The sequence below is a fragment of the Oratosquilla oratoria genome, unplaced genomic scaffold, assembly GCF_046742065.1.
Source record: "Oratosquilla oratoria isolate Oo_2021 unplaced genomic scaffold, ASM4674206v1 SCAFFOLD70, whole genome shotgun sequence".
Lineage (NCBI taxonomy): Eukaryota > Metazoa > Arthropoda > Malacostraca > Stomatopoda > Squillidae > Oratosquilla > Oratosquilla oratoria.
This window is the reverse complement of record NW_027467734.1, coordinates 400001-417500: the sequence shown is the minus strand read 5'-3', so window position 1 is coordinate 417500 and position 17500 is coordinate 400001. Positions and strand designations below refer to the sequence as shown.

The 17500-nt window shown below is 46.1% G+C and overlaps 1 protein-coding gene across 1 annotated transcript in view; it reads left to right on the top strand.

Moving 5' to 3' along the window:
- The window catches only part of LOC143023917 (uncharacterized), a 211975-nt gene that overhangs the window by 326 nt on the left and 194149 nt on the right, over window positions 1–17500 (top strand). Inside the window, exon 1 of the mRNA XM_076182586.1 lies at window positions 1–232. This exon is cut by the window's left edge and continues 326 nt beyond it. The gene's annotated coding sequence lies outside the window, so the exon portion shown is untranslated. The remainder of the gene's footprint in view (window positions 233–17500) is intronic.

Here is a 17500-nt window from a genome sequence, read left to right as displayed (position 1 = left end):
ACCCAGCTACGTCTACTCGTCTCCTAAGTTCCCGCTGGTGAATCTCGTCATCGCAGGTTCCCACCCCCTACCCAAGCATAAGTCCGTGTGTTATGTTGTGCTATTCGACGACATAGGATTACTTTAACACGTCAAGGATTACCTACACGATAAGGATTACCCGAACCTCGAGGAGTTACTTTCAAGAAGGATTATCTTCTGTCCACGGCCTTCTGGTGGCGAATAATAGCTGGTGAGTTCCTTGGTGCATGTCAACTAGGCTTGCTGGTGTACCTGGGTGTAAAGACATTTCGCCTTATTTTCCCAATTCAAAGACAAAATAACAGTGAGGAACTATGATCCCTGGAGGCAAGATACCTTCTAGTTTCTTAGACATATACTTTGCTCGTCTGTGGTTTGTTGATAACTGGAGAAAAGTTGAATTTGCCTCTCCCAGTGTGTATAACCAGCAAGCTCCGAGCCTGGCCAGACGGCTTGATCTATGTTGCACCTGTCTTTAGCTCTGATTTGGTAGATCTGTAGTATCTGCTTGCACAAGCAATCTTGCATGATGTGTCTGTACACGCCCATACACAGGTCAGGGAGTGTATGTCGTGACCTGGGAGTTGGGGGGGGGAGTGGGAGTGAGGTTTGTGCAGACCGGCTTGTGCGTCGTCTGATAGACCATCGCTAGCGGAGACCAGCCCAGTGCTTGTTGCAAGCATGCGAAAAACAGACCAGTTGTGGTAGACTGCGTGCGAAAGCAGCCCAGGAATGGGTTTGGTTAGTACTCAGGAGTGCATGTAATCACGATAGTGTACATTTGTGTACTCTTGGTGCATGGAGTTGTACATCATTGAGTAGTTTCTCAGTGCAAATGACCTTGTGAGCTTTTGCTTCCCTCGCCCCAACACTTGTGCTTGCAAAACCTCTGCATCGATCTGGTTCTCATGCACAGATGCATGATGGGTTACGGGGTAGACTCGTCTCTACACCTGCTGCTTGCACCGCCGTGCTAATGCTTGTGCCTGCGGTCTTGCACATCGAGCGCAGCTGTGTGGGCAAATGAGGACGTGGCTTTTGTAGGCCACACGCAGGCACGAACCTCGTCCTTGGTGATGCGCGACCTGCACGTCCTGTTTGACGGGAGCAGGTTGTCCTTTCTCGCATATGCTTGCTTGTCCCCGGAGTCTGCTTGCTTTGCTTCGCTTCGCTAGCTCGCTTGCTGCAGCCATGCAAGCTAACCAAAGCAACTCCGCATGCGGGCAAACGCGAAAGCGTGTTTGCGTCCCTCCCCCCTCACCCCCGGGTCCTCCCTCCCTTCACCCCTCCCATGCCATGCCATGCCCCTTGTACTTCATCATCCAACGTGTTCAGACGATCTCACCCCAGCCCTCGTGGCTTCCTGTGCCTCTCCTTCTCCCCTACGCACACACACACAGCTCAGCCTATGTTGCTCTCCCTTATTGATCCGGCAAGTGCAGACTGCGTGTGTGTGTACGTCTTGCGTGTGTGTGGCGTGTGCATGTGTATGTGCGTGAACTGCCTTCGTATTAAAGCCTGTGCAAAGATGAGGCCGGGGGACGGGGGTGTGGGGTGGGTGGGGGTGGAGCCATGGTATTGTGTTCGTGTAAGATTAATTGTTTGTTTTGACAGGTATGTGATGGAGATGTGCGTCTGTGTGCATATGTATGTGTGTGTACATGTGTACATGTGTGTGTGAAGGTGCACATTGCTGGGGATGGGATAAGGGATACTCAATCCCCTGCTAAGTACCGGACTAAGAGAGGACCCGGGGAGGAGGGGGGGGGTTTACCTCCCCGCTCCTCCGCCCCCCAACCTCCCGCGCTGGAAGGGGACAGACCCACGGACCTTGTTTGCCTGTGGGGTCTGGAGCCGGCTACTCAGGAGGGGGGGAAGGGGGGGAGGTGTGTGTGAGGGGGGGGAGGGGGGTTCTTGCTCTAAAGGTTGAGGACAGGTAAGTGCAGGAGACTTTTTTTTTCACTCCGTGGGAGACCCAGCTGCAGTCCTGTGGTTCTACGCCGAGGTAAAACGTTGGTATTAGTTTGATGTTAACGTTCTAATGTCCTTTTCCAGCAACAGTGAAGGGTGTTTATGTAAACAGCCATTGCATGACCTGATCTGAGTGAAATCGCAAGGAGAACAAAATATATAAAGTGAGGAGAGGATTTCCGAGCTACGGTGACTTGGTTCATATCAGAACGGGGTGTGTTGTCTCATCTTAACCTTGTTGCTTCGATGACACAGTAAAGAATTTGAGTGAGCTGGGACGGTTCCAGGTGATTTTAGTCACTTTAGGGGAAGACCTTGTGCTGAAGGGCACGGTCCACTTTATATATTTTGTTCAGGCTAAAGGCAAATTGTATAGACACGGTAAAGGAAACATGGACTGGAGGTGAAGCTTTTATTCCTTACGTATCGTCTATCGACTTTCTCAAAGGAGTCCATGTTTCCTTTACCGTGTCTATACAACTTGTTCACATGGATTTTAAAGCCAAACTATTTTGTTTATCGTTGGTGGAACGATACTGTTGCGAAAGGAAAGTAAGACAGTGATGCTATGCAGATAGTACTGTGATGGTGTTATTGTCAACAAGATTATCACTGCTAAGACTAGTATTGTTCTGAAACTAATGGTGTACAGATGTTGTGATGTTACGTGTCTTGATGTGGTGCACATAAATGGGATCATGTGAACACTGTACGAACAAATTTCTTTTCAGACATACCAATGCAAAACCCACTTCATCCTATATTCCAGTGATGCTACTGTTTATTTTCATTTCTAACCCTTGTTAACCAATTAAGTGATCATTTTTCTAGACTTGCTCATAAAGAAGACATACCATAACCCCGGAGGTGGTGGTGGTGGGGGGGGAGGTATTGTCCAAATGATGACATAATCGTCCGGATTTTAGACGAAGAGGATCAGGAAGCTGTCGCTTTTCTTTTCTGTTCTTATGCGACACTGCTTCTGACCCAGGGCAGTGGACAAGGTGCAGGGATGACCCGTCATCCAGGAGGTGCTCAGATAAGAGGGAGGGTGGAGGGGTGTGGAGTGTATTCAGGGATGGAATGGGTGGAAATGTTTTTATGCCTTTCCCTTTTTGGCTACCTCCCTTGTAAGGGGGAAGAAAAGCCTTGGTATATGTATGTATGTATGTATGTGCCTGGATGTGTTTTGAACGTGGGAGTGGTCAAGAAAGCTTTTGGGATTGCGTTCCCAGGAAAACCTCGCCCCCAAATTGAATGAAATAGTTTGGCAATTATGAATAAATGCCACGGTGACTATTTCGTTTTATTTATTCGTCTTGTTTATTTTATTTGTTTATTAATCTATTTTATTTATTTATTTATTTATTTTTAACAAAGACAGGGGACTTTACGTAGCTTAGGGCAAGTCTGAAGGCTTACCAATGGATTTCTGGTGGATTGATAAAACCCAGTGGCAATAATGAGCTTTGGAATCTGCTTTGGAGGCGTGGTTCTGCAGCACTACGGTAGCGTGTCTGAACTTTTTATCAATTTTATTTTATTTATTCATTTCATTTTGTTTTTAGGCAGAAGCAAAGAGGAGGAGGTGGTATATGTTGAAACCACACATTTACGTGTGGTAATGTTTTAGTATGTGCGTGTGTGTGTGTACGTATTGTGTGACTGTAATATTGTCTTTGTATATAGTCTGTGTGTTATCAAGTTCGGTTAAACCTTTCATTACTATTACGGCAGGAGATTTTATTCGTTTGAAGGGAAGGACCCAAACTTAACCAGAAATAACATAACCCTAACTTAACCTAACATAAAAATAACTTAACCCTAACTTAACTTAATATAACCCAACCCAACCTAATCCAACCTAACGGAACCTAACCTAAACGTAACCTAACCTAACCAACCTAACCTGGCCCACACTAAGCCCTAACCTAAACTTAACCTAATCCAACCTAACCTGACCTAAACTAACCAAACCCTAACCTTAACCTAACCCAATCTAACCTAATTAAACCTAACTTTACCTAATATAACCCTAACGTAACCTAATCCTAACTTAACATAATCTAACATCACATAACTCTAACTTAACCGAACTTAGATTAACTTAACCTAACCCAACCTAACCTCGTCCAACTCTAACCTAACCCTAATCTAACTTAACCTAACCCTAACCCTAACCTAACATATCCCCTGATTGGATAAAAGAGGTGAATGGAACAGCCTGACGTAAGCCTGAATATGTGCAAAGGTGTCACGTGTCATGAAAAGAACATAAGAATGAAGGAGACTGCAAGAGACCATAAGGCCTACACTAGGCAGTTCCATGTCCCTTACCACCCGTCATCCCCATCCATAAAGTTATCAAACCGTTTCTTAAAACAATCGATAGTTTCAACGCTCACTACATGGTTACTAAGTCGGTTTCATTCGTTGACCACCCAATTTGTAAACCAATTCTTGCCTATTTCCTTCTTAAATCTAAATTTGTCCAGTTTAAATCCATTACTGCGAGTCCTGTTCTGTTGTCTTAATATGATGACCTTGTTTGCGTCATCCTTGTTAAAGGAAGTAATTGAGACGAGCGATAACTATGTTCATCGAGTTTGGGTGTCAAGGAAGTGAATAAAATCCCCTGACGCCAAGATGTAGGAGCTTATGGGCAGTTACGACGTTGTAACATACGATGTCGTAATCTACGATATTGTAATTTATAAAGCTTGCGACATTGTAACGTTAGTCTGACGTAAACGATGATGATTTCACCGTTATGATGTGATCAGTTTCTTTGATCTGATAAAAAATCATTATTATTATTATTATATTATTATTATTATTATTATTATTATTATTTTTTTTTTTTTTTGTAAATTACTCTATGTATGATTGGGCATGAGGAGAGTGATATTTAGTAAATCTGGTATGCGAATTTACATCTCTCTTGGAATGTAGAATTCCTCACAGCGAAACAAAATCGCTTGTTGCCAGAAGCCTTCCTCAGGATGAGAGTCAGAAACCCTTTGGCAGCAGCCGGAACAGAATCTCAAGAAGAATGGAACTTGAGGGCAGAATCTCCGCAGCGAAGAGGCAAACGCTCTTCTGCCACCTTTTTGCCCTCCCTGCCAACGACGCCTGGTTCACTGACAACATATTCATCCGGGTATTCAGCACCTTCAATGGTCCTTTGGTGCGTGACACAATGGACAGGAGTGTCGACGCCCTCCACCTGGTCTTCCTTGGCCACGCCCTCTGCCGAAGAATCCCGCCCCCCCTCTCCCCCCTGACCCCCAAAGGTCCCTCTATCCCCCCCATGGGCCCCCCAAACCCCCAAAGGCTCCTCTATAGTCTGTACGCTGCAAGGAGTCCGTTCAGGTTATGGTATACGTCGTGTTTCACTCCTGCTCATTCTGACAAATCAACCTTAGGATCTTCCTCTATTTACCTTGTTTCTCATCTATGTGGTATTTGATTCTACATCGTAACGGAAGATGTATAGTAACAATATCACTTTTTAGGATTATAGGAACGGTTTGAGTCAATTCTCTGACACGTGGCAACAGCGCTTTTTCTCCCCCAGTGTTGCCACGTCTAGAGGTCACAGGTGGAATGGGATGGGATGGGTAATCCTTGTAATCATCCTAAAGAATGATACTCATTGTACTATATACAGAATAATACAAAAAATCAAATAACACGTAAATGGTAAACAAGAAAGAGACATGAACTAAGGTCGATTTGGCACAGCGTATGCCACATCCTGAACGGACTTCTTGCAGCGCACAGACTCCAGACACTTCCCATCGACTTCGGGAACGTCTTCGTCGCGATATTTTTCCTCGTTAAGGGCTCTACTACTTTGACGGTAGCGCCATCTTGGTGGTTCTTCTGTGTCCACGTGTTCCCTTGGGACTTAGCCCCGTCTGCGCATGCTCCGTGAGATGTATGCGGGTGCCCTGCTGTCCACCCAGGAATAGGATCTACGTTCGAGTCCTGGGTGAGGGATTAGCAAGAGTATTGCGTACGCTTGTGCTAACATATGTTGTCTTGCTTGTAAACTATTGGTTGTTTTGGGAGAAGGTGAAATAACTTTGTTTGGGGATGATAGGTTGTAATGGGCATGGAACTGCCCAGTGTAGGCCTTATGGTCTCTCTCACAGTCTCCTCCATTCTTATGATCTTATGTTCTTAATCGCCAAACATGTCGATAGGGCACCTTTAGGCCCATATTGAGAGCGGACGAGAGAGAGAGAGAGAGAGAGAGAGAGAGAGAGAGAGAGAGAGAGGAGGGAGGGAAGAGAGATGGGGGAGGGGAAGGAGATTAGATAACCCAAGGCTCCGAACTCGTGCACACGAACTGTTAAAGATAAGTTGGATAGGAAGACAGCGATGGGTTGTATAACGATCCCCCCCCCCACGTTTCTACTGCTGCAAGTGAAATGTTTAGCTCTTTAGTTCTGCTTTTCTCTCTCTTTCTCTCTCTCTCAATCTCTCAATCTCTCAATCTATTCATCTTTCTCTTTCCGTCTGTCCATCTCTCCCTCTCTCCCTCCATCCCTGTCTTCCTCTCCCTTCCTCCTCCCTCCCTCTGTTTTCTCTCTCTCTCCCCCTCTCTCCCTCCCTCCCCCCCTCTCTCTCTCCTCCTCTCCCCCTCTCTCTCTTTCTCTCTCTCCTCTCCCCCTTCCTCTCACTCCTCTCCCTCTCTTTCTCTCTCTTAGTACATGTTGTGTCACATAACGATTTTAATTGGATCTTACATTGTTTCTCTATTGTTGTCCAATTATGTGTTGCTTGGCAAGGTGTGGGTAAGTTGGAATCCAGCTCGTTTTCCTCCTCACCTCTCGCAATGAAGACATAAACACAGTAGCATTGTTGCTTATGGGTTGCTGTGTCAGTGGTATCATGTACTACAATGGTATGTATGTAGGGCATACAGTGATAGTAGCTTCGTCATGAAAATGCACTGCAGGACCAGCAGTCACAGGTGCGAGTCACATGTGGAAGGTCTAAACAAGAATAAGTCATTCCTTTTAGGAAAGGAAACTAATGACGTCACGAGGAGGCTGTGTCGAGTTGTATAGTTATTTTTTTCCTCTGGAAAGAACCAACCTGTTCTTGTTTAGACCTAGGATGGATCGTGATGTGGTTCCAGACAGCATGTATATGCTTACACCTGATCAGTATGCTGATTATGCTGATTTCAGACTTCATTCACAACCACATACATTCCACCGTGCTGATGTAGAGAAGGACAGGCCGATCCTGCAGTGGACCAATAAGACGGAACTACAACTACACTGTATAAGTTGGTCTGAGGAAAAGACATGGTTGTATTACAACAGCTGTAGTTGACTGTTGCCATATATATGGGTCTTGTTTTTTTTCAACAAACACGTTGATAAACAGAGTATAATCATATAGACTTGTTTAGTGTGTCTAGCTTTTCATGTTTGTCTATTTGTGTTAAGTTTCGTGGAATAATAGGTCCCAGCAAAACACTTTTTTTTTTTTTTTTTTTTTTTTTGTAGTAGTGGTAGTGTGATCACACAGAAATGGTCACAAATGTCTAATATCACTTTGGGCAATTTAGTAGAAGGCTCTACTCGTAACACACATTGATCCCTGCAAGCTTTTACGAACATATGTACTTGAAAATGTACCCTTGCAGTTACGTTTGACTCGAGATAACTCCCACTCCATCGTAAAAGGTTTTGGTCATTTCTCTAATTGGTGAGCAGCATGGATGGCGAGGGGAGGAGGGGTGGGGGCAAAGTGTGAAGTTTGACCCAACTGGCAACTTCTAAGGCTTTTCTTCTCTCTCTCTCTCTCTCTCTCTCTCTCTCTCTCTCTCTCTCTCTCTCTCTCTCTCTCTCTCTCTCTCTCTCTCTCTCTCTCTCCTCTCTCTCTCTCTCTCTCTTCGTCCTAAATGTCGCCTCTGATAGGGTCACACAGTCAATCAAAGAACGACATTTACTATAGTCCGTTTACTAACACGAAGCCAATGTTCTTCTCCACCCTTAAGCTATAATCTTAATTCTCCAACTTAATTGATATATATAGTCTTTACGAAAAAACGAAGAGAATCGATGAAAAACTACACTAATAACATCTCGATGTGACGTAGGGATTTTGTTATGACGTAGGGGACTCGTTATGACGTAGAGGCGTGCCTTGTTATGACGTAGGAGCCTCGTAATGACGTAGGGAACTCGTTATGACGTATGGGCCTCGTGATGACGTCGGCACCTCATGGTGACCAAGCATAAATCGCGAGGGTGTTTGCTCGTGGGTAAGGTGGTGGTAGTAGTGGAAGAGGTGGTGGTTGCAGTAGTAGTAGTACTAGTGGTAATTGTGGTAGTAATGATTGTGGTGGTGGTGGAAGTGGTAGTGGTAGTGATGGTGGTTGTGGTGGTAATGATTGTGGTGGAAGTGGTAGTTGTGGTGGAAGGGGTAGTTGTGGTGGAAGTGGTAGTTGTGGTGGAAGTTGTGGTAGTGGTGGTGGAGGGGCTATGAGAAGGAGGCCCTCCTGGGGAGTGGGTGTGGGGGGAGGGGGGAAGTACGAGAAGCTGCACATATGGTGCAAAGTGGTGTCCTTGATAACAGGGGGGGCTGTCAGCTAATTATAACATCAATTAATAATGGCCTTCTTCTTCTTCTTCGTCTTCTTCTTCTTCTTCTTCTTCGTCTTCTTCTTCTTCTTCTTCTTCTTCTTCTTCTTCGTCTTCTTCTTCTTCTTCTTCTTCTTCCCTTTCTTTTTCTTCTTCTCTTTTCCTCCTCTTCTTTTTCTTCCCTTTCTTTTTCCTCTTCTTTTTTTCTCCTCATCCTCCTCTTCTTCCTCTTACTTTTCTTCTACCAGTTCTTCTTTTTTCTTCTTTTCTTCTTCTTTTTCTCTTCTTTCTTCTTCCTCCTCCTCCTCCCCCTCCCCTCCTCTTCCTCCTCCTCCTCCTCCTCCTCCTCTATCACGTGCAGAAGTCTTGTACCCTCGGAACTCATCGAGGAAACGTCACAGAGGGAACCTGTTTATCGCTTTCACGTATAGATATGGCAATTATTTATTTCTAGATAGCTTATCTAGGTTGTAGAGTGCGTAGACGCCTAAGGCGGAATTCGAGTTAGGTTGACCATGGAGAAGAAAGCACGTAACACCGTAACACAGGGTTTCGTCACGTTATTCGTAACGTCACGGCCACCGGCCACGTGTTACACGACCTTGTGGTGTCGCATGGAGTACTATGCAATGCGGAAGTTGGCGGGTTTTATAATTAGCGTTGTCGGACTTTCGTGCGTTTAAAATTGGCGTTCTTTGCTCCGTTGGCGTATGGCATCGCTGTGGTCTTGGCGCCTTTCCCTCCCTTACTGTGGCGCCAACTCGGTTGATTAAAATCACCTGGCGCCAACGTAAAGGGTCTGTGGCGCCAATACGTAGGTCAGCTTTGATGTCAGAGTTGATGTCCAGAGCCTTGTCAACCCGTCAAAGGACCTGCTTGCTGACCGCGCCGTCAGTCAGTCTGATGGTCAGTCAGTCAGCCGCTCCTCGAAATGTGGTCAGCGTTCTCGACCTCCTTTGTTGTGATCTCGGGCATTTGGTTCAACTTGTCTCTTTCAGGTCCTGAGTGTCTTGCAGGATGTCCGTATTTTTCAAACATACACTAGACATCTCCTACTCCTCCATCATCGTCGTCGTCATCATCGTCACCATCGTCATCATTATCATCATCATCATCATCATCATCATCATCGTTATCGTCATCATCGTCAATATATCACCATCATCATCATCGTCGTCGTTATTGTCATCATCGTCATCATCAATATCATTATCATTGTCGTCATCGTAGTCGTCGTCGTCGTTCATCATCATCGTCAGAAGAAGAAGAAGAAGAACCTTACTGATTTAAAACCAGAACTCGTTTATCCTGAAATACTTCGGATCTTTGTTTCCCCTCTCCAGCTTCTCTCTCATTTCCATTTTCACCACATTTTACTTTCATTTTCCTCCTCTTTCTCCTTTTCTTTGCATGATTTTCCATTTTCCTCAATGCTACTCCAGTTGCAGTTCTCTTAAAAGCCTCTTTCATCATTCTCGATCTTTTCCACCTCCTTTCTCCAATTGTTTCTCTTAATTGGAGAGGATAGTGGTAGCAGTAGTATTAGTTCATCTTCTATCGCCTAGTCACCCTCTTTTCTTAACTGTAGCTTAGTATAGTAAACACAAACAACCTCGTTAGGGCCAGTAGGCCTGCTGTTCTTTGTTCTTCCTTTGTGTTCCCCTTCCCTATCCACTTCCGTTGTTCCACATTACTTTTCTAAACTTTCTAAAACATTCTAGAACAAATCACGAATAGTAACAGCGATGTAATTCAATCTGGTCTGGCCGTCGCGAGCTTTGAACTCTGGTCCCTCTTTAACGATCTGAGTGGCTGAGTGGTAATGCTTAGTACTCACACTCAGAGTGACCCGGGTTCAAAGCTCTCGACGACCGGGCCTGGTTGTTTCTGAAATATGTTTATACCATTTCTTCCTCCCAAGAACGAAGTTAACAATACACACATCAGTGGGAAGTTTAATTTACCCCCACAGGGGAAGAAGGCGGAGGGTGGGGGTGGGAAGAGTCTGTGGTAGATTTATCTATCTTGGGGGCGTGAGGGGGGGCAGAGGGAGGGATAATTCTTAATATTTCTTACTCACGTCCCTTCACCTTTCTCAACCTACCTCCTAGTGTAGGCCTTATGGTCTCTTGCAGTCTCCTTCATTCTTATTTTCTTGTGACAACTCATCCACACTCTCCTGCTTCCTCTTCTTTTCCCTCTTCCTCCTCTCCTCCTCTTCCTCCTCTTCCTCCTCTCCTCCTCTTCCTTTTCCCCTTCCCCTATTGCTCTCCTCTCATGCTTCTTCCTTCTACCTTCCTCCTCCTATTCCTCCTCTTCCTCCTCCTCCCTCTCCTATCCCTCTTCCTCCTCCTCCCTCTCCTGTTCCTCCTCTTCCTCTTCTTGATCCTCTTTTCCCCACCTCCTCTTTCTTTCTTTCTCTTTTCTCCTCCTCTCTCCCACCTACTCCTTTATTCCGCCTCTCACTCTCTATTCTTCCTCTTTTTTCACCTTATCTGCTTTTTCCTCTTTCGTCTTCTATTTTCCTCCTCCTCCTCCTCCTTTTCCTCTATGTCCACCTCCATTCCTCCTCTACCACCTTCGTTCCACCCGTCCGCCTTCCCTCCTCCTCCTCTCCCTTCCTTTCTTTACCTTCGTTTTCTATTCCCCTCACTTCCCTCTTCTCTTCCTCTTTCCCCTCTCTATAGTTCCCCCTCTCTCATCCTTATTTTGAGTTTCCCCTCATTTCTTCAACTTGACTTTCCTCGTTCTTCTTTCTCCACCTCCTCCACCTTCCTTCTTCACCTCCTCCACCTTCCTTCACCACCTCCTTCTCTTCCTTCTCCACCTCCTCCTCTTCCTTCTCCACCTCCTCCTCTTCCTTCTCCACCTCCTCCTATTCCTCCTTCCCATTCCCCTTTTTCTATAATCTCCTCCTTCTCCCTTTATCTCCTCCATTTCCTCTTACTCATCCACATCCTCCTCCTTCTCCTCCTCCTCCTCCTTCTCCTCCTCCTCCTTCTCCTCCTTCTCCTCCTCCTCCTCCTCCTTCTCTTTCTCCACCTCCGCCACCTCCTCCTCCTTCTCCTCCTCCTCCTCCTCCTTCTCTTTCTCCACCTCCGCCACCTCCTCTCCCTCGTCCTCCTCCTCCCTCTCCTCTTCTTCCTTATCCTCCTCCTCCTCCTCTTCTTCCTCTTCCTCGTATCGGTCGATGATGGTAATCGGACCCGACTGGAAGTTCAAAAAGCTTTTCGGCGATACGTTTTCTCATTTTTGAAGTCGACGCCTTGACTGTTTGTGTACGTAATCATTATGACGTCAGCCAAGCACGAATCGCCGGCTACTTTTTGAAAACAACGCCTTGATTACCGTGTGTGTGTGTATGTGTGTGTGTGTGTGTGTGTGCGTGTGTGTGTGTGTGTGTGCGTGTGTGTGTGTGTGTGTGTGCGTGTGTGTGTGTTTGTGTTTGTGTTTATGAGCGAGCGAGAGAGAAAAACAAGAGAGAGAGAGAGGGAGAGAGAAGAGACAGCAAGCGAGAGATAGAGAAAGAGAAGTGATAGCTAATGAAAGAGAACGAGGGAGAGAGAGAGAGAGAGAGAGAGAGAGAGAGAGAGAGAGGGAGAGAGAGAGAGAGATAGAGGGAAAAAAGATGATTGTGCGTGTATGCGTGCGTGCTTGTGGTACGAAGATGAGTGTATAATAAATTTCAGAAGACAGGAGTGGGTGGGAGGGGATAGTAATGCGTATCAGGCGATGGGGGGAGCGGGAAGAGGGGCGCGGTCTTCTTCTTCTTCTTCCTCCTCCTCCTCCTCCTCCTCCTCCTCCTCCTCCTCCTCCTCCTCCTCCTCCTCCTCCTCCTCCTCCTCTTCTTCTTTTCCTTCTTCTTCTTCTCCTTCTTCTTCTTCTTTGTCTTCTTCTTCCTCTAAGAGTTAAAGTGGGATGGTTTAGCTTGTCAGAGTAGCATGGAAGAAGGCAGTTGAATAGAAAGGCTCCAGAGGGCTGTCGACGCAAATCAACTTCAATCCATAAGTTGACACTGTCGCACTAAACGACTTTCGCTCTGAAACAATTGGATGTTTTATGAGATAGAGATGATAGGTGGTAAGGGACATGGAACTGCCTAGTGTAGGCCGGGGCGAAAGCGAAGCTCATATCGCCAATAGAGACGGGACAGACTAGACCAGAGAGAGAGGGGGGGGGGGGGGGGCTGTACTGCAATTGGTGCTTGCTCAAGGGGCGCTCGCCTCCGGGGCGTCTCTTAACCCCCCCCTCCCCCCGCTAGTCCAATACACGTGATTATTAATTGAATAATAATTATACCTCTCTCCACCTCCCTCCCTCTCTCTCCCTCCCTCTCTCCCTCTCCCCTTCCTACCATCTCTCTCAAGCTCCCTACCTCTCTCTCTCTCTCTCTCTCTCTCTCTCTCTCTCTCTCTCTCTCTCTCCTATCATCTCTCCCTCCCCGTCCTACCCTCTCTCTCCACCTCTCTCTCTCTCTCTCTCTCTCTCTCTCTCTCTCTCTCTCTCTCTCTCTCTCTCTCTCTCTCTCTCTGTCTGCCCCTCCCTCTCTCCCTTCCCATCCCTTCCTTCCTGCCTCTACCCCTCTTTCCCTCACTCTACCCCTCTTTCCCTCCCTCTCTCCTTCTCTCTCTTTTCTCAGTCAATTGACAACAGTTGTCTCCTGTGGGTAGTGGTTGTTGTCGACCCGCAATTGAATTATGAATGGACAGCTGTTGCCCCTCATCAGTGTCCACAAATGGCCACGGCGGCGCAGTCGGGGTCAAAGGTCGACCAGGCCGTTTCCATATCTACAATTGTTTAGTGCCTCAGAATATCTTGTATATACATATACGTAAACATATACATATACACACACGCACGCACACATGTTTTCTTGTTCTTGTTCTTCTTCTTCCTCTTCATCTTTTTCTTCTTCTTCTTCTTCCTCTTCGTCTTCTTCTTCCTTTTCCTCTTCTTCTTCTTCTTCTTCTTCTTCTTGTTCTTGTTCTTCTTCTTCTTCTTGTTCTTCGTCCTCTTTTTCTTCTTCGTTTCCTTCTTCTTCTTCGTTTCCTTCTTCTTCTTCCCCTCCTTCTTCTTCTTCTTCTTCCTCTCCTCCTCCTCCTCCTCGTCGCCGTCCTCTTCCTCTTTGGTTGTCCAGTGCCACAGAATAGTTTCTTATTTTCTTATTTTATTTTATACATTTTCGTCAACATGAAGAGGCATTTACATTATCCGGTGCCTCTTCTCCATAGACTAGGGTACCAAATGTAAATCACTTTTTCTTTCTTCTAGAATGTTTTGTCATACTTTCATGGAACTGCCTACTGTAGGCCTTATGGTCTCTTGCAGTCTCCTTCAATCTTGTATTTCTTATGGTTTGTTTATACACAGCTGCTCCTGCTTCTTCCTTGTCCATTTTTTCTTGCTGGTTTTGTTGTCTTTTCTCACTTTCTTATACCCTCCTTCCTCTCTCTCTCTCTCTCTCTTTCTCTCTCTCTCTCTATATATATATATATATATATATATATATATATATATGTGTGTGTGTGTGTGTGTGTAATTCTATCCCTCCCTTCCTCCCTCCTATCTCTCCCCTTACTTTCCCCCTTCCTCCATCCGTCTCTCTTTTTCTATCTGTCTATGTCTTTCCCTCATATCTCTCTCTCTCTCTCTTTCTCATTCAATGACCCTTCTATTGAAATTTTGCTTTATTCTTACCGAATTTTCGAGTGAAGTGTCTCCATACATTTTTTCTTCAAGAACTCTTCTGGTTTGGATGACGGGTATCGCTCATTTTTTTTTTTCTTTTTTTTTTTTTTTTTTTTTTTTGTCTTCCCGTCCCTCCCCTCACCCAGTCACATGCCAACTCCCGTCTCGTCTTACACCCGTCAATGTGCTCACAGCCACACCAGAAGACAGTAGGTGACAGATTAAGGTCCTAAGGGCACGAGATGTTCCTTGCAGGAGTGTCCCAGTTTCGGGTCCTTGGACCTAATAACGAGGTCTGTCCCTTGCTCTCGTCTTCGTCGCTACCCAACATACACACACACACACACACACACACACACACACACACACACACACACACACACACACACACACACACACACACACACACACACACACACACACACGAATCGATGGCGCAGTTGGTAGAGTTCCTGGCTGCCACTACGGCGGTCCGGGTTCGAATCCCGCCCAGGGCTAAAATAATTTCAGTATCACTGCGCTGCGAGTCGTTACTCCAACTCTCGTTCATGCTGTGACCTTACACGCGCGCACACACCCAACTCCCCGTTGGGTGTGTGTGCGCGTGTAAGGTCACAGCATTAACCATAGATCGGTCATGCATGAGCTCTGAGCTCTCTTCCGGGAGGGAAATAGCTGTCGATCACGATTCCAACATGTGATCCGAAGATCATAGTGAATCTCTCTCTCTCTCTCTCTCTCTCTCTCTCTCTCTCTCACACACACACACACACACACACACACACACACACACACACACACACACACACACACACACACACACACACACACACACACACACACACACACACACACACACACACACACACACCACACACACACACACACACACTTACACACACCCGATATAGTAAACCCCACATACCCATCTAGAGATTCGTTTCACGTTGTATTATTGTCGAACGATGCATTGCGAATGTATGCGGGTATTGATCGAGTCTGATAATATTCCACAACCTCTGAAGGCGTATTGACGAGGTTGTTCGCTATAACGGGGTCGTTCGTGATAGGACCGGGCTGAAAGCGAGTTGAGTGTAGCAGATGACATTGCATTTCCGGCCTTGCCGCTTTCTGCCGTAAGACTCATTTTGTCACGCGCATACATTTCGTGGTATTTATTTTGTGGAAGAATTTGATGGCAATATTATTAGAATTATTACTGTGGCTATAATTTTCGTGTGAAAAGGCTATGGGTGGGGGATTGGGGCTCTATGAAGGGGTTTTGCTGTGTTTCACAGAAGGATGAGAACTAAAATCTCACCCTAAACAATAAAATACAAATGTGAATGAATAAAATACAATATGCAAATGAACGAAAATAAAGTTGGGTGTAGACACATTCTCTGATAAATTGATTACATATACTTCGCATTTGAGATGATGCAATATATTTTCTCTACTGTCAGAATATTTTGATAATTTTTTTTTTTTTTTAGAGAAAAAGAATTTTGTTCCTATTTATTGTCTAAATGGTTAAATGATAAGCCATGCCGCCAGGAAATATATAAAGAAATTGTCATAGTGCAAGGAAGGTGTTCCTATAGTAATAAGTAATATTTGAACTTTTTGGTGCAGAGAGATGATAGAGAGAGAGAGAGAGAGACCGGGAGCAAAAGAGAAAGGGAAACAAAAGAGAGAGAGAGAGCGTGGGAGGGAAAGAGCGTGCGAGAGAAAGACAGAGAGAGAGAGGGGGGGAGAGAATGAGAGATAGAGCAAGACAAAGCGAGAGAGAGAGAGAGAGAGAGAGAGAGAAGGGGAAAGAGAGTGAGAGATAGAGCTACATAGCGAGAGAGAGAGAGCAAGATAAAGCGAAAGAGCGAGAGAGAGAGAGCGAGAGAAAGAGAGGAACAGAGAGAGAGAGAGAGAGTTTAGAAGGTTGACCTCGGCGCTACGAAGAGGGGCGGAAGTTGGGTTTTGCGAGCTCGGAAGTGGCACAGTTATTACAGCACCAACACACGACATATCCCCCCTCCCCCCACTCCCCCTCACTCCCCCTCTCCCCCCACTCCCCCTCCCCCTCCTCCCCCCCACTCCCCCTCTTCCCCCCACTCCCCCTCCTCCCCCCACTCCCACTCCCCCTCCTCCCCCCACTCCCCCTCCTCCCCCCACTCCCCCTCCTCCCCCCACTCCCCTTCCTCCCCCCACTCCCTCTCCTCCCCCCACTCCCTCTCCTCCCCCATCCCCCCCTTCCCCCAAAGAAGAGAGTTCTGCACATAACTCTCTCTGCTGGAGTGAGCTGGTGGCGTAATTGGACGCCTGCTGGTATCGCGTTCGCTAAGTTGTGCGTTCGAATCCCGCAAGCCTATTCCCAGTTGTGGCTGTTACCTGTCCCCAGGAGTCCAAATGCAAAGGTGACGGGTTTAGTCACCCCAAGGCGTCTCCTGGCGTAGTCTCCTGGTAATCTAATAATGATAAAAATAAACATTTAAGATTCAAAGGGAAATGCTTAGAAATTGAGAAAAAGCCAAAATCACATTCTGAATGATCTATTTTTATCACGTTTCCGTTCCGAATACTGAGAGAGAGAGAGAGAGAGAGAGAGAGAGAGAGAGAGAGAGAGAGAGAGAGAGAGAGAGAGAGAGAGAGAGAGAGAGAGAGAGAGAGAGAGAGAGAGGCGCAAGTGTCTGGTGGAAATGAGTAGGAGTTAAGAGACAAGTCATTTCTTCCTGTAGAAAAATGAGCTCGAGGTAAATGGGAACCGTGGAGATCTGATTAAACGGGTCGCCAGTCTTAGGCTAGGAGTTGTGTGTGTGTGTGTGTGTGTGTGTGTGTGTGTGTGTGTGTGTGTGTGTGTGGTTGTGTTTGTAAGGTCACAGCATTAGCCATAAATTGGGTTGTACTGTATGCGTGTTCTGAGCTCTCAACCGAGAGGGTGATACCTATGTATCATAAGGCCAGCACATAATCCAAGATGTGAATTACACATACATGCGCATATACGGACACACACATGCATACACATATGCATACATATACACATACATACACACACACATACGTGCACACACACACACACACACACACACACACATACACACACACACATGTGCACAGAAGAGAATTGTAAAATTTCCCCATGAAGCGCCCCGTGGGTGTAGACAGGCCTTACTCAATCCTTAAATGGTGTGGAATGGATACCGCCCCGCCACCGTATA